Here is a 16,020-nt window from a genome sequence, read left to right on the forward strand (position 1 = left end):
TTCAGATCATTGCAAGATCCCTCCAAATAAGAATCTGTTTCCACCCAGTTTCGAACTGGGGACCTTTCGCGTGTAAAGCGAACGTGATAACCACTACACTATGGAAACATCCTGAAGGAAGAAGTCACCTCCATGACTTTTGGCAAGTCAAATTCTAGTAGAAGACATTTTGAGATGCAGTAATTCAGATCAATGCAAGATCCTTCCAAATAAGAAATTGTTTCCACCCAGTTTCGAACTGGGGACCTTTCGCGTGTGAGGCGAACGTGATAACCACTACACTATGGAAACATCCTGAAAAAAAGGTCACCTCGATTACTTTTGACAAGTCAAACTCTAGTTGAAGACATCATAAGATAGAAATATTAAGCTAAATGCAAGATCCTTCCAAATAAGAATCTGTTTCCACCCAGTTTCGAACTGGGGACCTTTCGCGTGTTAGGCGAACGTGATAACCACTACACTATGGAAACATCCTGAAGGAAGAAGTCACCTCCATGACTTTTGGCAAGTCGAATTCTAGTAGAAGACATTTTGAGATGCAGTAATTCAGATCAATGCAAGATCCTTCCGAATAAGAATTTGTTTCCACCCAGTTTCGAACTGGGGAACTTTCGCGTGTGAGGCGAACGTGATAACCACTACACTATGGAAACAACTTGAAGGAAGAAGTCACCTCTGTGACATTTGGCAAGTCAAATTCTAGTAAAAGACTTTTTGAGATGCAGTACTTCAGATCATTGCAAGATCCCTCCAAATAAGAATCTGTTTCCACCCAGTTTCGAACTGGGGACCTTTCGCGTGTGAGGCGAACATGATAACCACTACACTATGGAAACATCCTGAAAAAAAGGTCACCTCGATTACTTTTGACAAGTCAAACTCTAGTTGAAGACATCATAAGATAGAAATATTAAGCTAAATGCAAGATCCTTCCAAATAAGAATCTGTTTCCACCCAGTTTCGAACTGGGGACCTTTCGCGTGTTAGGCGAACGTGATAACCACTACACTATGGAAACATCCTTAAGGAAGAAGTCACCTCCATGACTTTTGGCAAGTCAAATTCTAGTAGAAGACATTTTGAGATGCAGTAATTTAGATCAATGCAAGATCCTTTCAAATAAGAAATTGTTTCCACCCAGTTTCGAACTGGGGACCTTTCGCGTGTGAGGCGAACGTGATAACCACTACACTATGGAAACAGCCTGAAGGAAGAAGTCACCTCTGTGACATTTGGCAAGTCAAATTCTAGTAGAAGACATTTTGAGATGCAGTAATTCAGATCAATGGAAGATCCTTCCAAATAAGAATTTGTTTCCACCCAGTTTCGAACTGGGGACCTTTCGCGTGTGAGGCGAACGTGATAACCACTACACTATGGAAACATCCTGAAAAAAAGGTCACCTCGATTACTTTTGACAAGTCAAACTCTAGTTGAAGACATCATAAGATAGAAATATTAAGCTAAATGCAAGATCCTTCCAAATAAGAATCTGTTTCCACCCAGTTTCGAACTGGGGACCTTTCGCGTGTTAGGCGAACGTGATAACCACTACACTATGGAAACATCCTGAAGGAAGAAGTCACCTCCATGACTTTTGGCAAGTCAAATTCTAGTAGAAGACATTTTGAGATGCAGTAATTCAGATCAATGCAAGATCCTTTCAAATAAGAAATAGTTTCCACCCAGTTTCGAACTGGGGACCTTTCGCGTGTGAGGCGAACGTGATAACCTCTACACTATGGAAACATCCTGAAAAAAAGGTCACCTCGATTACTTTTGACAAGTCAAACTCTAGTTGAAGACATCATAAGATAGAAATATTAAGCTAAATGCAAGATCCTTCCAAATAAGAATCTGTTTCCACCCAGTTTCGAACTGGGGACCTTTCGCGTGTTAGGCGAACGTGATAACCACTACACTATGGAAACATCCTGAAGGAAGAAGTCACCTCCATGACTTTTGGCAAGTCAAATTCTAGTAGAAGACATTTTGAGATGCAGTAATTCAGATCAATGCAAGATCCTTTCAAATAAGAAATTGTTTCCACCCAGTTTTGAACTGGGGACCTCCCGCGCGGGAGCCGTGGATAGTTAAGCTTAACTTTCTTAACTTTTCCCATTCATTCTCTATGGTAGTTCTTAACACTACGGATGCAATATGCTTTTGTCCACTACGCATTTTGGCGCTGTTGCGCTGTTGAGCTGCTTTTTAAAAAATATTGGCAGCCATCTTTGAATCGTTTGTTGTGGTCGGCGTTACCGATGACAGATATCGGACTGACTTTTTACTCTCAGGTAAGTTTGGGCTAATTACCTGCTATCCAATGAATGAAACTCTGTATATTTTTGGATACTTTGTCTGATATTCATGATTTTACGTGATAATATCTTGTTAGCGCCGTACTGACACTAATTCTATGCCACCAATTGGCTAGGCTAGCACCGCTTGTTTACATTCAAGTAGCTAGGTTCGATCTCTCTGAAATGCGTTTAAAATGCGATCAGACTATTGGTTTTACATGTTGAGACCTTGGAGAATGTACTGCTACTGTGTGGACTCGAAATGTAAAGTGCAAATATGCTTTAGATGCGTTAGAATATCAACCACGATTAGCATGCTAGCAGCTAAAAGCATTGAAAATGAATGAGCTACCAATCGCCACTGTAAAGACCTGACGATCACTGGAAATACTTTAAAAACGTGATCAGACACCCTAGCTCACTTCTTAAGACCATAGAGATGGTGTTACAACAGTTTGGAGTTGAGGTGTAAACATGCTTTTGAAGTGTAAACATGTCAACCGGGAATTCCATGCTAAAAACAGTGATGAATGAATGGACTATCTTTGTTTACTACTTTTACGAGGGCTGGGGGTCTCTGTAAATGTATTTAAGCCCTCATCCGATAATCTGGCTAGCATGTTTAGACCCTCTAGATGTTTTTACTACATTGTGAAATCGAAATTCTAAGTCTAAGTATGCTTTAGATATGTAAACTGAACACCTGATTTTTTTATGTGTGTTAATGACTACACCACTATCAAACTAATAGTGATAGCCTATTATTACAACTCCAGGGATCTGTGTGTGTCTTCAAAATGGATTCCATATGGTGTGATTTAAATTGTTTGTCTTTTCCTCATAGAAAGTTGCGTCTGTGTCCCCCTTTAGGTTTGAGTCCTCGTCCTCCCAACTGACCCTGTGGCTCTCCACTGCAGCAGAACTGGCCCTTGAGTACCTCCAGAAGGGGAGCACTACCTAGAAGATCAAGAGGGTGGACAGGGTGTGCATGGAGGCAAGGGACACAGTGGCACTGAAAGAAGGCGACCCCAAAGCGTGATGTGCGTAGGATGATGGGTCGGGCGCCGATACAGCTGTGTGAGCTAAATCAAAGGATACTCTCCCAATGGTAGGTCAAATGTTTTTGCACAACGCTGTGGTCATATTCAGTTACCCGCTTTAAGGACTGTACATAAATGGTGACATTTAATTATTTGCACAGGCCCGTCAGAACACGGAGGGAGACAGAGAGGACTGTGGTGGCACCTTGACCAGGCACTGCAGACGGGCTCAGCAGGGTCGACCCAGAACCCAGCAGCATCGGCAACGTATCGTACAGCAGCAGCTGACCCACAGCCCAGCAGCAGTGGCGGTGTATCGTCTGACAGCAGCGGCCGGTTCAGCAGCGGTGGGTTCAGCAGTGGCGGCGTATCGTCTGACAGCAGCGGCCGGTTCAGCAGTGGCGGGTTCAGCAGTGGTGGTGTATCGTCTGACAGCAGTGGCGGGTTTAGCAGTGGCGGGGTATCGTCTGACAGCAGCTGACCCAGGGCCCAGCAGCATCGGCAACGTATCGTCCAACAGTAGCTGACCCAGGGCCCAGCAGCATCGGCAACGTATCGTCCAGCAGTAGCTGACCCACAGCCCAGCAGCAGTGGCGGTGTATCGTCTGACAGCAGTCGACCCAGGGCCCAGCAGCATCGACAGTGTATCGTCCAGCAGTAGCTGACCCACAGCCCAGCAGCAGTGGCGGTGTATCGTCTGTCAGCAGTGGCGGGTTCAGCAGTGGCGGTGTATCGTCTGACAGCAGTCGACCCAGGGCCCAGCAGCATCGGCAGTGTATCGTCCAGCAGTAGTGGACCCACAGCCCAGCAGCAGTGGCGGTGTATCGTCTGTCAGCAGTGGCGGGTTTAGCAGTGGTGGTGTATCGTCTGTCAGCAGTGGCGGGTTCAGCAGTGGCGGTGTATCGTCTGACAGCAGCGGCCGGTTCAGCAGTGGCGGGTTCAGCAGTGGCGGGTTTAGCAGTGGCGGGGTATCGTCTGACAGCAGCCGACCCAGGGCCCAGCAGCATCGGCAGTGTATCGTCCAGCAGTAGCTGACCCAGGGCCCAGCAGCATCAGCAATGACAGCAGCGCACCCAGGACCCAGCAGCATCGGCAGTGTATCGTCCAGCAGTAGCAGACTCAGGGCCAGCAGCAGTATCAGTGTATCGCCCAGCAGCAGTGTCTAAGTGTATCGTCTAGCAGCAGCCGACCCACACGCACACAGGCACACACACACACACACACACACACACACACACACACACACACACACACACACACACACACACACACACACACACACACACTTTGCCTTCTTCAGCTGGTGTTCATTTAGTCATAGAATGCTGTTCTCCAATGTTCTGTAATGTTTTGTATCACTTAATATAATCCTTTTTATAGTCTTACCATGCCATTGTTGTTTTATATTATTGATTGAATGGACATTATTGTTTATTTTTGCTTTTTCCCTCATTTTCATGACTTATTTTATTAGGCTATTGATTGAATTGACATTGTTGTTTAGTATTATTATTCTCCTTATTATAGTTTGACCAACATTCTAATCTGTTCCCTGTTAAATTTTAAATATTATGTTGTTTTTTTATGTGTGTGTCACTTTGGACAAAGGCGTCTGCAAAATCCCATAACCATAACTTAATTATTTAATTTAACAACTTGTATTACTTTTTAGAGATGATTTTATCACACACTCACACACACGCTGTCACGCACACCTTCACACGCACACAGGCTTAGACACACACGTGCACACACTGCCTGTCACGCACGCACACACACACACACAGAATGCTGTTTTTTTTAACCAATGTTGTTCATAACTGTTTACTATCTGTAATTTATAACTTGTTCACAAATAAAATGGAACCTTTCTTCTGAAATACTACACATTGCCTTTCTTTTTTCTTCTGGAAGACATTAATGATAATTAAACAAAAAATAAGAGAATAACTGGAAAAGTACTCTCCTCTGCAATGTTGCATTATATTATTATTATTATTATTATTATTATAATTATTATTATTATTATTGCAGTATTGTACTGTGCTGAAGGAGCAGCATTTCTTCCATCAAAAACAAATTATATAAAATATTAAGTTATATTTTACATTTGCAGTTGAACATTTATTTAAAGAATAATTATTTCCAATGCCTTCCACTCATTTTTTTCATATTTCATAATGTTTCTGACGGGATTCGAACCCGTGCCTTTCAAGTAAATAATTAAATAATAAAATAGATAATGATATGCACAGGGCAGAATAAAGCTTCAATCTGATTGGCTGTTTCTCCGTTACACCTATACACGGCTGGCCCCCGCGTGTGAGGCGAACGTGATAACCACTACACTATGGAAACACCCTGAAGGAAGAAGTCACCTCTGTGACATTTGGCAAGTCAAATTCTAGTAGAAGACATTTTGAGATGCAGTAATTCAGATCAATGCAAGATCCTTCCAAATAAGAATTTGTTTCCACCCAGTTTCGAACTGGGGACCTTTCGCGTGTTAGGCGAACATGATAACCACTACACTATGGAAACATCCTGAAGGAAGAAGTCACCTCCGTGACTTTTGGCAAGTCAAATTCTAGTAGAAGACATTTTGAGATGCAGTAATTCAGATCAATGCAAGATCCTTCCAAATAAGAATTTGTTTCCACCCAGTTTCGAACTGGGGACCTTTCGCGTGTGAGGCGAACGTGATAACCACTACACTATGGAAACAACTTGAAGGAAGAAGTCACCTCTGTGACATTTGGCAAGTCAAATTCTAGTAAAAGACTTTTTGAGATGCAGTACTTCAGATCATTGCAAGATCCCTCCAAATAAGAATCTGTTTCCACCCAGTTTCGAACTGGGGACCTTTCGCGTGTAAAGCGAACGTGATAACCACTACACTATGGAAACATCCTGAAGGAAGAAGTCACCTCCATGACTTTTGGCAAGTCAAATTCTAGTAGAAGACATTTTGAGATGCAGTAATTCAGATCAATGCAAGATCCTTCCAAATAAGAAATTGTTTCCACCCAGTTTCGAACTGGGGACCTTTCGCGTGTTAGGCGAACGTGATAACCACTACACTATGGAAACATCCTGAAGGAAGAAGTCACCTCCGTGACTTTTGGCAAGTCAAATTCTAGTAGAAGACATTTTGAGATGCAGTAATTCAGATCAATGCAAGATCCTTCCAAATAAGAATTTGTTTCCACCCAGTTTCGAACTGGGGACCTTTCGCGTGTGAGGCGAACGTGATAACCACTACACTATGGAAACATCCTGAAAAAAAGGTCACCTCGATTACTTTTGACAAGTCAAACTCTAGTTGAAGACATCATAAGATAGAAATATTAAGCTAAATGCAAGATCCTTCCAAATAAGAATCTGTTTCCACCCAGTTTCGAACTGGGGACCTTTCGCGTGTTAGGCGAACGTGATAACCACTACACTATGGAAACATCCTGAAGGAAGAAGTCACCTCCATGACTTTTGGCAAGTCAAATTCTAGTAGAAGACATTTTGAGATGCAGTAATTCAGATCAATGCAAGATCCTTCCGAATAAGAATTTGTTTCCACCCAGTTTCGAACTGGGGACCTTTCGCGTGTGATGCGAACGTGATAACCACTACACTATGGAAACAACTTGAAGGAAGAAGTCACCTCTGTGACATTTGGCAAGTCAAATTCTAGTAAAAGACTTTTTGAGATGCAGTACTTCAGATCATTGCAAGATCCCTCCAAATAAGAATCTGTTTCCACCCAGTTTCGAACTGGGGACCTTTCGCGTGTAAAGCGAACGTGATAACCACTACACTATGGAAACATCCTGAAGGAAGAAGTCACCTCCATGACTTTTGGCAAGTCAAATTCTAGTAGAAGACATTTTGAGATGCAGTAATTCAGATCAATGCAAGATCCTTCCAAATAAGAAATTGTTTCCACCCAGTTTCGAACTGGGGACCTTCCGCGTGTGAGGCGAACGTGATAACAACTACACTATGGAAACATCCTGAAAAAAAGGTCACCTCGATTACTTTTGACAAGTCAAACTCTAGTTGAAGACATCATAAGATAGAAATATTAAGCTAAATGCAAGATCCTTCCAAATAAGAATCTGTTTCCACCCAGTTTCGAACTGGGGACCTTTCGCGTGTTAGGCGAACGTGATAACCACTACACTATGGAAACATCCTGAAGGAAGAAGTCACCTCCATGACTTTTGGCAAGTCAAATTCTAGTAGAAGACATTTTGAGATGCAGTAATTCAGATCAATGCAAGATCCTTTCAAATAAGAAATAGTTTCCACCCAGTTTCGAACTGGGGACCTTTCGCGTGTGAGGCGAACGTGATAACCTCTACACTATGGAAACATCCTGAAAAAAAGGTCACCTCGATTACTTTTGACAAGTCAAACTCTAGTTGAAGACATCATAAGATAGAAATATTAAGCTAAATGCAAGATCCTTCCAAATAAGAATCTGTTTCCACCCAGTTTCGAACTGGGGACCTTTCGCGTGTTAGGCGAACGTGATAACCACTACACTATGGAAACATCCTGAAGGAAGAAGTCACCTCCATGACTTTTGGCAAGTCAAATTCTAGTAGAAGACATTTTGAGATGCAGTAATTCAGATCAATGCAAGATCCTTCCAAATAAGAATTTGTTTCCACCCAGTTTCGAACTGGGGACCTTTCGCGTGTTAGGCGAACATGATAACCACTACACTATGGAAACATCCTGAAGGAAGAAGTCACCTCCGTGACTTTTGGCAAGTCAAATTCTAGTAGAAGACATTTTGAGATGCAGTAATTCAGATCAATGCAAGATCCTTCCAAATAAGAATTTGTTTCCACCCAGTTTCGAACTGGGGACCTTTCGCGTGTGAAGCGAACGTGATAACCACTACACTATGGAAACAACTTGAAGGAAGAAGTCACCTCTGTGACATTTGGCAAGTCAAATTCTAGTAAAAGACTTTTTGAGATGCAGTACTTCAGATCATTGCAAGATCCCTCCAAATAAGAATCTGTTTCCACCCAGTTTCGAACTGGGGACCTTTCGCGTGTAAAGCGAACGTGATAACCACTACACTATGGAAACATCCTGAAGGAAGAAGTCACCTCCATGACTTTTGGCAAGTCAAATTCTAGTAGAAGACATTTTGAGATGCAGTAATTCAGATCAATGCAAGATCCTTTCAAATAAGAAATAGTTTCCACCCAGTTTCGAACTGGGGACCTTTCGCGTGTGAGGCGAACGTGATAACCTCTACACTATGGAAACATCCTGAAAAAAAGGTCACCTCGATTACTTTTGACAAGTCAAACTCTAGTTGAAGACATCATAAGATAGAAATATTAAGCTAAATGCAAGATCCTTCCAAATAAGAATCTGTTTCCACCCAGTTTCGAACTGGGGACCTTTCGCGTGTTAGGCGAACGTGATAACCACTACACTATGGAAACATCCTGAAGGAAGAAGTCACCTCCATGACTTTTGGCAAGTCAAATTCTAGTAGAAGACATTTTGAGATGCAGTAATTCAGATCAATGCAAGATCCTTTCAAATAAGAAATTGTTTCCACCCAGTTTCGAACTGGGGACCTTTCGCGCGGGAGCCGTGGATAGTTAAGCTTAACTTTCTTAACTTTTCCCATTCATTCTCTATGGTAGTTCTTAACACTACGGATGCAATATGCTTTTGTCCACTACGCATTTTGGCGCTGTTGCGCTGTTGAGCTGCTTTTTAAAAAATATTGGCAGCCATCTTTGAATCGTTTGTTGTGGTCGGCGTTACCGATGACAGATATCGGACTGACTTTTTACTCTCAGGTAAGTTTGGTCTAATTACGTGCTATCCAATGAATGAAACTCTGTATATTTTTGGATACTTTGTCTGATATTCATGATTTTACGTGATAATATCTTGTTAGCGCCGTACTGACACTAAATTGGCTAGGCTAGCACCGCTTGTTTACATTCAAGTAGCTAGGTTCGATCTCTCTGAAATGCGTTTAAAATGCGATCAGACTATTGGTTTTACATGTTGAGACCTTGGAGAATGTACTGCTACTGTGTGGACTCGAAATGTAAAGTGCAAATATGCTTTAGATGCGTTAGAATATCAACCACGATTAGCATGCTAGCAGCTAAAAGCATTGAAAATGAATGAGCTACCAATCGCCACTGTAAAGACCTGACGATCACTGGAAATACTTTAAAAACGTGATCAGACACCCTAGCTCACTTCTTAAGACCATAGAGATGGTGTTACAACAGTTTGGAGTTGGAATTTGAGGTGTAAACATGCTTTTGAAGTGTAAACATGTCAACCGGGAATTCCATGCTAAAAACAGTGATGAATGAATGGACTATCTTTGTTTACTACTTTTACGAGGGCTGGGGGTCTCTGTAAATGTATTTAAGCCCTCATCCGATAATCTGGCTAGCATGTTTAGACCCTCTAGATGTATTTACTACAGTGTGGAGTCCAAATTCGAGGTCTAAGTATGCTTTAGATATGTAAACAGAACACCTGATTTTTTAACGTGTGTTAATGAGTACACCACTATCAAACTAATAGTGATGGGCTATTATTACAACTCCAGGGATCTGTGTGTGTCTTCAAAATGGATTCTGTATGGTGTGATTTAAATTGTTTGTCTTTTCCTCGTAGAAAGTTGCATCTGTGCCCTGCCCCCCTTTAGGTTTGAGCCCTCGTCCTCCCAACTGACCCCGTGGCCCTCCGCTGCAGCAGAACTGGCCCTTGAGTACCGCCAGAAGGGGACCACTACCTAGAAGATCAAGAGGGTGGACAGGGTGTACATGGAGGCAAGGGACACAGTGGCACTGAAAGGAGGTGACCCCAGAGCGTGATGTGCGTAGGATGATGGGTCGGGCGCTGATACAGCTGTGTGAGCTAAATCAAAGGATACTCTCTCAATGGTAGGTCAAATGTTTTAGCTGCTCAGTCCCTGTTATTTACAATAAGACCAGACAGTGCATGAGGAGACACTGTCATTACATTTTGAGGCCCCCGACACACCTGGCACCCCCACTGCACCTGAGACCTTTATTTCCCTGGGAAGCATCCAGGAGCCCTCCAAGCCCACCTAGGGAAAGTTCAGGTGGAGGTTCAGCTGCACAAAGCGGACAGCCCCCACCACCACCCAGGAGTGCCTGGTTCCTCAGGAGGAGTCCACCAGCTGCCTTCCCTTCATAAAAAATCTGAGGAGACTTCTTAAAAGGAACAAATGTTTTAGCACAACGCTGTGGTCATATTCAGTTACCCGCTTTAAGGACTGTACATAAATGGTGATATTTAATTATTTGTACAGGTCCGTGAGAACACAGAGGGAGACAGAAAGGACTGTGGTGGCACCTTGACCAGGCAATGCAGACGGGCTCAGCAGGGTCGACCCAGAACCCAGCAGCATCGGCAACGTATCGTCCAGCAGCAGTGGACCCACAGCCCAGCAGCAGTGGCGGTGTAGCGTCTGACAGCAGCGGCCGGTTCTGCAGTGGCGGTGTATCGTCTGACAGCAGCCGACCCAGGGCCCAGCAGCATCGACAGTGTATCGTCCAGCAGAAGCAGACCCAGGGCCCAGCAGCAATGGCGCTGTATCGTCCAGCAGAAGCAGACCCAGGGCCAGCAGCAGTGTCAATGTATCGCCCAGCAACAGCGGACCCAGGGACAGCACACACACGCGCTGCCACGGCTACACAATGCGCACACAAACACATCAGCACTCTACTCTCCCTCTCTCACACACACACCTTTTGATTTTGTTTGGTTGTTTTTTGTCATCTTTTACTCATGATACTAGCTACCCAGCTAACTCCTCGAACACACTACGGCATACACAAACACACATACACACACACACACACACACACACACACACACACACACACCCATCCACTCTCATACCACACCACTACTGCTCTGTACACACTGAATCAAACACGCCTTGAACTCTCACTCTCACACACACCTTTTAATTGTTTTGTTTTACAGTCTTTTTTTGCAGTGTTACTATGCCATAGAAACCCTGTATTTCACATTCTCACTGCATCCTCCACACTACACACTTACTGTACATGCACCAGACTTCCTCACACATTCTGATGGTCATAGGTATTCATCACTCACTTCTCAAACACACACACACTTCATCATCCATCAACTCAGACATTCATTCAGATCTCCCTACACACTGCAACAACAAAGCCACACACAGTCAGACACACCTTGAAACATACACACACTTTATCCATCAGATCTCCCTAAATCCACTGAATCATCCACACATTACACTAGACACACACACACACACACACACGCATGCCCTTGCACCTTTTTCTAACACCTTATATTGACTTTAAAACACTTTTATTTAGAATGTTATGTACACATTTTCAGTGATAACAGGATTTTTCTTGCAATACAATGTTTGAATGGCCTACTGTTATGATCCACATTAATCATTCAAGCACTTATGTGAAATTGTAAGTTTAAACTAATAAAGTTGTCCTCCGTAGAGGGGGGGTGGTGGTGGGCCAAAATAGTTTCATAGCAGTATTGCTTTATTCTCACTTGAATTGTTTGTACTTGTTACCATCTGTGGTGGAGTGCTACCAGCACCCCATAACTAATGTACATGATTATTCATGAATAAAGTTTATTTCATGAAAATTCTGCCTGTGACTTTTACATTGAAATGATCTCACCATCAGTACCTATCAACAAGATAAAATAGACTATTAAACACTGTCTCAATCATGGATAAAGGAAGGATGACATTATAATATACATTATATGACTATACATTATAAGACTTTATTTTACATTATAAGACTTTATTTTATAATATAATACAAAGTTCATGTTAAGGGAAATAAAAAATACAGGACATTAAAATATTGGAGGAAAGCTCTTCCAGTATGGAGAGGGGACCAATTTGTTTACCCTGCATCTGTAAGACAAATGGAGAGAAAGGGAGGGGTAGAGAGAAGACAGTCTCAATACAAACACTCAGCAATCAGGTCTTTTAGAATTGTTCACATTTTAAAAGGTATTTCAAGAGTTTTTACAACATTTACACTCATTTCTACATTTCTACATACTCGTTTTTACTCGTTTTTATATATTCGTCATATATTTTGAATGCTTCTGTCGCGATTCGAACCCGCGATTTCGGTGGAAAATTGACACGATAATGATATGCGCACGTCAGATTAAGGCTTCGATTTGATTGGCTGTTTCTCCGTTACACCTATTCACGGCTGGCCCTGGCGTGTGAGGCGAACGTGATAACCACTACACTATGGAAACACCCTGAATGAAGAAGTCACCTCTGTGACATTTGGCAAGTCAAATTCTAGTAGAAGACATTTTGAGATGCAGTAATTCAGATCAATGCAAGATCCTTCCAAATAAGAATTTGTTTCCACCCAGTTTCGAACTGGGGACCTTTCGCGTGTTAGGCGAACATGATAACCACTACACTATGGAAACATCCTGAAGGAAGAAGTCACCTCCGTGACTTTTGGCAAGTCAAATTCTAGTAGAAGACATTTTGAGATGCAGTAATTCAGATCAATGCAAGATCCTTCCAAATAAGAATTTGTTTCCACCCAGTTTCGAACTGGGGACCTTTCGCGTGTGAGGCGAACGTGATAACCACTACACTATGGAAACAACTTGAAGGAAGAAGTCACCTCTGTGACATTTGGCAAGTCAAATTCTAGTAAAAGACTTTTTGAGATGCAGTACTTCAGATCATTGCAAGATCCCTCCAAATAAGAATCTGTTTCCACCCAGTTTCGAACTGGGGACCTTTCGCGTGTAAAGCGAACGTGATAACCACTACACTATGGAAACATCCTGAAGGAAGAAGTCACCTCCATGACTTTTGGCAAGTCAAATTCTAGTAGAAGACATTTTGAGATGCAGTAATTCAGATCAATGCAAGATCCTTCCAAATAAGAATTTGTTTCCACCCAGTTTCGAACTGGGGACCTTTCGCGTGTGAGGCGAACGTGATAACCACTACACTATGGAAACATCCTGAAAAAAAGGTCACCTCGATTACTTTTGACAAGTCAAACTCTAGTTGAAGACATCATAAGATAGAAATATTAAGCTAAATGCAAGATCCTTCCAAATAAGAATATGTTTCCACCCAGTTTCGAACTGGGGACCTTTCGCGTGTTAGGCGAACGTGATAACCACTACACTATGGAAACATCCTTAAGGAAGAAGTCACCTCCATGACTTTTGGCAAGTCAAATTCTAGTAGAAGACATTTTGAGATGCAGTAATTTAGATCAATGCAAGATCCTTTCAAATAAGAAATTGTTTCCACCCAGTTTCGAACTGGGGACCTTTCGCGTGTGAGGCGAACGTGATAACCACTACACTATGGAAACAGCCTGAAGGAAGAAGTCACCTCTGTGACATTTGGCAAGTCAAATTCTAGTAGAAGACATTTTGAGATGCAGTAATTCAGATCAATGCAAGATCCTTCCAAATAAGAAATTGTTTCCACCCAGTTTCGAACTGGGGACCTTTCGCGTGTTAGGCGAACGTGATAACCACTACACTATGGAAACATCCTGAAGGAAGAAGTCACCTCCGTGACTTTTGGCAAGTCAAATTCTAGTAGAAGACATTTTGAGATGCAGTAATTCAGATCAATGCAAGATCCTTCCAAATAAGAATTTGTTTCCACCCAGTTTCGAACTGGGGACCTTTCGCGTGTGAGGCGAACGTGATAACCACTACACTATGGAAACATCCTGAAAAAAAGGTCACCTCGATTACTTTTGACAAGTCAAACTCTAGTTGAAGACATCATAAGATAGAAATATTAAGCTAAATGCAAGATCCTTCCAAATAAGTATCTGTTTCCACCCAGTTTCGAACTGGGGACCTTTCGCGTGTTAGGCGAACGTGATAACCACTACACTATGGAAACATCCTGAAGGAAGAAGTCACCTCCATGACTTTTGGCAAGTCAAATTCTAGTAGAAGACATTTTGAGATGCAGTAATTCAGATCAATGCAAGATCCTTTCAAATAAGAAATTGTTTCCACCCAGTTTCGAACTGGGGACCTTTCGCGTGTGAGGCGAACGTGATAACCACTACACTATGGAAACACCCTGAAGGAAGAAGTCACCTCTGTGACATTTGGCAAGTCAAATTCTAGTAGAAGACATTTTGAGATGCAGTAATTCAGATCAATGCAAGATCCTTCCAAATAAGAATTTGTTTCCACCCAGTTTCGAACTGGGGACCTTCCGCGTGTTAGGCGAACGTGATAACCACTACACTATGGAAACATCCTGAAGGAAGAAGTCACCTCCGTGACTTTTGGCAAGTCAAATTCTAGTAGAAGACATTTTGAGATGCAGTAATTCAGATCAATGCAAGATCCTTCCAAATAAGAATTTGTTTCCACCCAGTTTCGAACTGGGGACCTTTCGCGTGTGAGGCGAACGTGATAACCACTACACTATGGAAAAAACTTGAAGGAAGAAGTCACCTCTGTGACATTTGGCAAGTCAAATTCTAGTAAAAGACTTTTTGAGATGCAGTACTTCAGATCATTGCAAGATCCCTCCAAATAAGAATCTGTTTCCACCCAGTTTCGAACTGGGGACCTTTCGCGTGTAAAGCGAACGTGATAACCACTACACTATGGAAACATCCTGAAGGAAGAAGTCACCTCCATGACTTTTGGCAAGTCAAATTCTAGTAGAAGACATTTTGAGATGCAGTAATTCAGATCAATGCAAGATCCTTCCAAATAAGAAATTGTTTCCACCCAGTTTCGAACTGGGGACCTTTCGCGTGTTAGGCGAACGTGATAACCACTACACTATGGAAACATCCTGAAGGAAGAAGTCACCTCCGTGACTTTTGGCAAGTCAAATTCTAGTAGAAGACATTTTGAGATGCAGTAATTCAGATCAATGCAAGATCCTTCCAAATAAGAATTTGTTTCCACCCAGTTTCGAACTGGGGACCTTTCGCGTGTGAGGCGAACGTGATAACCACTACACTATGGAAACATCCTGAAAAAAAGGTCACCTCGATTACTTTTGACAAGTCAAACTCTAGTTGAAGACATCATAAGATAGAAATATTAAGCTAAATGCAAGATCCTTCCAAATAAGAATCTGTTTCCACCCAGTTTCGAACTGGGGACCTTTCGCGTGTTAGGCGAACGTGATAACCACTACACTATGGAAACATCCTTAAGGAAGAAGTCACCTCCATGACTTTTGGCAAGTCAAATTCTAGTAGAAGACATTTTGAGATGCAGTAATTCAGATCAATGCAAGATCCTTTCAAATAAGAAATTGTTTCCACCCAGTTTCGAACTGGGGACCTTTCGCGTGTGAGGCGAACGTGATAACCACTACACTATGGAAACAGCCTGAAGGAAGAAGTCACCTCTGTGACATTTGGCAAGTCAAATTCTAGTAGAAGACATTTTGAGATGCAGTAATTCAGATCAATGGAAGATCCTTCCAAATAAGAATTTTTTTCCACCCAGTTTCGAACTGGGGACCTTTCGCGTGTTAAGCGAACGTGATAACCACTACACTATGGAAACATCCTGAAAAAAAGGTCACCTCGATTACTTTTGACAAGTCAAACTCTAGT

The 16,020-nt window shown here is 42.4% G+C and overlaps 46 non-coding genes across 46 annotated transcripts; all 46 read right to left on the bottom strand.

The window, feature by feature from the left end:
- Nucleotides 1–35: 35 nt before the first annotated feature.
- On the bottom strand, nt 36–108 carry trnav-uac (transfer RNA valine (anticodon UAC)). The gene has a single exon. It is a non-coding gene; the product is annotated as a tRNA-Val (tRNA).
- Nucleotides 109–218: 110 nt separating this feature from the next.
- trnav-cac (transfer RNA valine (anticodon CAC)) lies at nt 219–291 on the bottom strand. Its single transcript has one exon. It is a non-coding gene; the product is annotated as a tRNA-Val (tRNA).
- Nucleotides 292–400: 109 nt separating this feature from the next.
- trnav-aac (transfer RNA valine (anticodon AAC)) lies at nt 401–473 on the bottom strand. The gene has a single exon. It is a non-coding gene; the product is annotated as a tRNA-Val (tRNA).
- A 110-nt stretch (nt 474–583) lies between these two features.
- trnav-cac (transfer RNA valine (anticodon CAC)) lies at nt 584–656 on the bottom strand. The gene has a single exon. It is a non-coding gene; the product is annotated as a tRNA-Val (tRNA).
- A 110-nt stretch (nt 657–766) lies between these two features.
- trnav-cac (transfer RNA valine (anticodon CAC)) lies at nt 767–839 on the bottom strand. The gene has a single exon. It is a non-coding gene; the product is annotated as a tRNA-Val (tRNA).
- Nucleotides 840–948: 109 nt separating this feature from the next.
- trnav-aac (transfer RNA valine (anticodon AAC)) lies at nt 949–1,021 on the bottom strand. Its single transcript has one exon. It is a non-coding gene; the product is annotated as a tRNA-Val (tRNA).
- A 110-nt stretch (nt 1,022–1,131) lies between these two features.
- Nucleotides 1,132–1,204, bottom strand: trnav-cac (transfer RNA valine (anticodon CAC)). The gene has a single exon. It is a non-coding gene; the product is annotated as a tRNA-Val (tRNA).
- A 110-nt stretch (nt 1,205–1,314) lies between these two features.
- trnav-cac (transfer RNA valine (anticodon CAC)) lies at nt 1,315–1,387 on the bottom strand. Its single transcript has one exon. It is a non-coding gene; the product is annotated as a tRNA-Val (tRNA).
- A 109-nt stretch (nt 1,388–1,496) lies between these two features.
- trnav-aac (transfer RNA valine (anticodon AAC)) lies at nt 1,497–1,569 on the bottom strand. The gene has a single exon. It is a non-coding gene; the product is annotated as a tRNA-Val (tRNA).
- A 110-nt stretch (nt 1,570–1,679) lies between these two features.
- Nucleotides 1,680–1,752, bottom strand: trnav-cac (transfer RNA valine (anticodon CAC)). The gene has a single exon. It is a non-coding gene; the product is annotated as a tRNA-Val (tRNA).
- A 109-nt stretch (nt 1,753–1,861) lies between these two features.
- On the bottom strand, nt 1,862–1,934 carry trnav-aac (transfer RNA valine (anticodon AAC)). Its single transcript has one exon. It is a non-coding gene; the product is annotated as a tRNA-Val (tRNA).
- Nucleotides 1,935–5,814: 3,880 nt separating this feature from the next.
- trnav-aac (transfer RNA valine (anticodon AAC)) lies at nt 5,815–5,887 on the bottom strand. The gene has a single exon. It is a non-coding gene; the product is annotated as a tRNA-Val (tRNA).
- A 110-nt stretch (nt 5,888–5,997) lies between these two features.
- trnav-cac (transfer RNA valine (anticodon CAC)) lies at nt 5,998–6,070 on the bottom strand. The gene has a single exon. It is a non-coding gene; the product is annotated as a tRNA-Val (tRNA).
- Nucleotides 6,071–6,180: 110 nt separating this feature from the next.
- On the bottom strand, nt 6,181–6,253 carry trnav-uac (transfer RNA valine (anticodon UAC)). The gene has a single exon. It is a non-coding gene; the product is annotated as a tRNA-Val (tRNA).
- A 110-nt stretch (nt 6,254–6,363) lies between these two features.
- trnav-aac (transfer RNA valine (anticodon AAC)) lies at nt 6,364–6,436 on the bottom strand. The gene has a single exon. It is a non-coding gene; the product is annotated as a tRNA-Val (tRNA).
- Nucleotides 6,437–6,546: 110 nt separating this feature from the next.
- On the bottom strand, nt 6,547–6,619 carry trnav-cac (transfer RNA valine (anticodon CAC)). The gene has a single exon. It is a non-coding gene; the product is annotated as a tRNA-Val (tRNA).
- Nucleotides 6,620–6,728: 109 nt separating this feature from the next.
- Nucleotides 6,729–6,801, bottom strand: trnav-aac (transfer RNA valine (anticodon AAC)). Its single transcript has one exon. It is a non-coding gene; the product is annotated as a tRNA-Val (tRNA).
- A 110-nt stretch (nt 6,802–6,911) lies between these two features.
- On the bottom strand, nt 6,912–6,984 carry trnav-cac (transfer RNA valine (anticodon CAC)). Its single transcript has one exon. It is a non-coding gene; the product is annotated as a tRNA-Val (tRNA).
- Nucleotides 6,985–7,094: 110 nt separating this feature from the next.
- Nucleotides 7,095–7,167, bottom strand: trnav-uac (transfer RNA valine (anticodon UAC)). The gene has a single exon. It is a non-coding gene; the product is annotated as a tRNA-Val (tRNA).
- Nucleotides 7,168–7,277: 110 nt separating this feature from the next.
- Nucleotides 7,278–7,350, bottom strand: trnav-cac (transfer RNA valine (anticodon CAC)). Its single transcript has one exon. It is a non-coding gene; the product is annotated as a tRNA-Val (tRNA).
- A 109-nt stretch (nt 7,351–7,459) lies between these two features.
- On the bottom strand, nt 7,460–7,532 carry trnav-aac (transfer RNA valine (anticodon AAC)). The gene has a single exon. It is a non-coding gene; the product is annotated as a tRNA-Val (tRNA).
- A 110-nt stretch (nt 7,533–7,642) lies between these two features.
- Nucleotides 7,643–7,715, bottom strand: trnav-cac (transfer RNA valine (anticodon CAC)). The gene has a single exon. It is a non-coding gene; the product is annotated as a tRNA-Val (tRNA).
- A 109-nt stretch (nt 7,716–7,824) lies between these two features.
- On the bottom strand, nt 7,825–7,897 carry trnav-aac (transfer RNA valine (anticodon AAC)). Its single transcript has one exon. It is a non-coding gene; the product is annotated as a tRNA-Val (tRNA).
- Nucleotides 7,898–8,007: 110 nt separating this feature from the next.
- trnav-aac (transfer RNA valine (anticodon AAC)) lies at nt 8,008–8,080 on the bottom strand. Its single transcript has one exon. It is a non-coding gene; the product is annotated as a tRNA-Val (tRNA).
- Nucleotides 8,081–8,190: 110 nt separating this feature from the next.
- trnav-cac (transfer RNA valine (anticodon CAC)) lies at nt 8,191–8,263 on the bottom strand. Its single transcript has one exon. It is a non-coding gene; the product is annotated as a tRNA-Val (tRNA).
- A 110-nt stretch (nt 8,264–8,373) lies between these two features.
- Nucleotides 8,374–8,446, bottom strand: trnav-uac (transfer RNA valine (anticodon UAC)). The gene has a single exon. It is a non-coding gene; the product is annotated as a tRNA-Val (tRNA).
- A 110-nt stretch (nt 8,447–8,556) lies between these two features.
- On the bottom strand, nt 8,557–8,629 carry trnav-cac (transfer RNA valine (anticodon CAC)). Its single transcript has one exon. It is a non-coding gene; the product is annotated as a tRNA-Val (tRNA).
- A 109-nt stretch (nt 8,630–8,738) lies between these two features.
- Nucleotides 8,739–8,811, bottom strand: trnav-aac (transfer RNA valine (anticodon AAC)). Its single transcript has one exon. It is a non-coding gene; the product is annotated as a tRNA-Val (tRNA).
- Nucleotides 8,812–12,789: 3,978 nt separating this feature from the next.
- trnav-aac (transfer RNA valine (anticodon AAC)) lies at nt 12,790–12,862 on the bottom strand. Its single transcript has one exon. It is a non-coding gene; the product is annotated as a tRNA-Val (tRNA).
- A 110-nt stretch (nt 12,863–12,972) lies between these two features.
- trnav-cac (transfer RNA valine (anticodon CAC)) lies at nt 12,973–13,045 on the bottom strand. The gene has a single exon. It is a non-coding gene; the product is annotated as a tRNA-Val (tRNA).
- A 110-nt stretch (nt 13,046–13,155) lies between these two features.
- trnav-uac (transfer RNA valine (anticodon UAC)) lies at nt 13,156–13,228 on the bottom strand. The gene has a single exon. It is a non-coding gene; the product is annotated as a tRNA-Val (tRNA).
- A 110-nt stretch (nt 13,229–13,338) lies between these two features.
- trnav-cac (transfer RNA valine (anticodon CAC)) lies at nt 13,339–13,411 on the bottom strand. Its single transcript has one exon. It is a non-coding gene; the product is annotated as a tRNA-Val (tRNA).
- A 109-nt stretch (nt 13,412–13,520) lies between these two features.
- trnav-aac (transfer RNA valine (anticodon AAC)) lies at nt 13,521–13,593 on the bottom strand. The gene has a single exon. It is a non-coding gene; the product is annotated as a tRNA-Val (tRNA).
- Nucleotides 13,594–13,703: 110 nt separating this feature from the next.
- Nucleotides 13,704–13,776, bottom strand: trnav-cac (transfer RNA valine (anticodon CAC)). The gene has a single exon. It is a non-coding gene; the product is annotated as a tRNA-Val (tRNA).
- Nucleotides 13,777–13,886: 110 nt separating this feature from the next.
- Nucleotides 13,887–13,959, bottom strand: trnav-aac (transfer RNA valine (anticodon AAC)). Its single transcript has one exon. It is a non-coding gene; the product is annotated as a tRNA-Val (tRNA).
- A 110-nt stretch (nt 13,960–14,069) lies between these two features.
- trnav-cac (transfer RNA valine (anticodon CAC)) lies at nt 14,070–14,142 on the bottom strand. Its single transcript has one exon. It is a non-coding gene; the product is annotated as a tRNA-Val (tRNA).
- A 109-nt stretch (nt 14,143–14,251) lies between these two features.
- On the bottom strand, nt 14,252–14,324 carry trnav-aac (transfer RNA valine (anticodon AAC)). Its single transcript has one exon. It is a non-coding gene; the product is annotated as a tRNA-Val (tRNA).
- Nucleotides 14,325–14,434: 110 nt separating this feature from the next.
- trnav-cac (transfer RNA valine (anticodon CAC)) lies at nt 14,435–14,507 on the bottom strand. Its single transcript has one exon. It is a non-coding gene; the product is annotated as a tRNA-Val (tRNA).
- Nucleotides 14,508–14,617: 110 nt separating this feature from the next.
- trnav-aac (transfer RNA valine (anticodon AAC)) lies at nt 14,618–14,690 on the bottom strand. Its single transcript has one exon. It is a non-coding gene; the product is annotated as a tRNA-Val (tRNA).
- A 110-nt stretch (nt 14,691–14,800) lies between these two features.
- On the bottom strand, nt 14,801–14,876 carry trnav-cac (transfer RNA valine (anticodon CAC)). The gene has a single exon. It is a non-coding gene; the product is annotated as a tRNA-Val (tRNA).
- Nucleotides 14,877–14,983: 107 nt separating this feature from the next.
- trnav-uac (transfer RNA valine (anticodon UAC)) lies at nt 14,984–15,056 on the bottom strand. Its single transcript has one exon. It is a non-coding gene; the product is annotated as a tRNA-Val (tRNA).
- A 110-nt stretch (nt 15,057–15,166) lies between these two features.
- Nucleotides 15,167–15,239, bottom strand: trnav-aac (transfer RNA valine (anticodon AAC)). The gene has a single exon. It is a non-coding gene; the product is annotated as a tRNA-Val (tRNA).
- A 110-nt stretch (nt 15,240–15,349) lies between these two features.
- On the bottom strand, nt 15,350–15,422 carry trnav-cac (transfer RNA valine (anticodon CAC)). Its single transcript has one exon. It is a non-coding gene; the product is annotated as a tRNA-Val (tRNA).
- Nucleotides 15,423–15,531: 109 nt separating this feature from the next.
- On the bottom strand, nt 15,532–15,604 carry trnav-aac (transfer RNA valine (anticodon AAC)). The gene has a single exon. It is a non-coding gene; the product is annotated as a tRNA-Val (tRNA).
- A 110-nt stretch (nt 15,605–15,714) lies between these two features.
- On the bottom strand, nt 15,715–15,787 carry trnav-cac (transfer RNA valine (anticodon CAC)). The gene has a single exon. It is a non-coding gene; the product is annotated as a tRNA-Val (tRNA).
- Nucleotides 15,788–15,897: 110 nt separating this feature from the next.
- Nucleotides 15,898–15,970, bottom strand: trnav-aac (transfer RNA valine (anticodon AAC)). Its single transcript has one exon. It is a non-coding gene; the product is annotated as a tRNA-Val (tRNA).
- Nucleotides 15,971–16,020: the final 50 nt, after the last annotated feature.

This window comes from Alosa pseudoharengus, unplaced genomic scaffold, assembly GCF_046254945.1.
Source record: "Alosa pseudoharengus isolate Yale_2024_CS ecotype anadromous, Long Island Sound unplaced genomic scaffold, YU_APseudo_1.1 YU_APseudo_1.1_scf_16, whole genome shotgun sequence".
Classification (NCBI taxonomy): Eukaryota; Metazoa; Chordata; class Actinopteri; order Clupeiformes; family Clupeidae; genus Alosa; species Alosa pseudoharengus.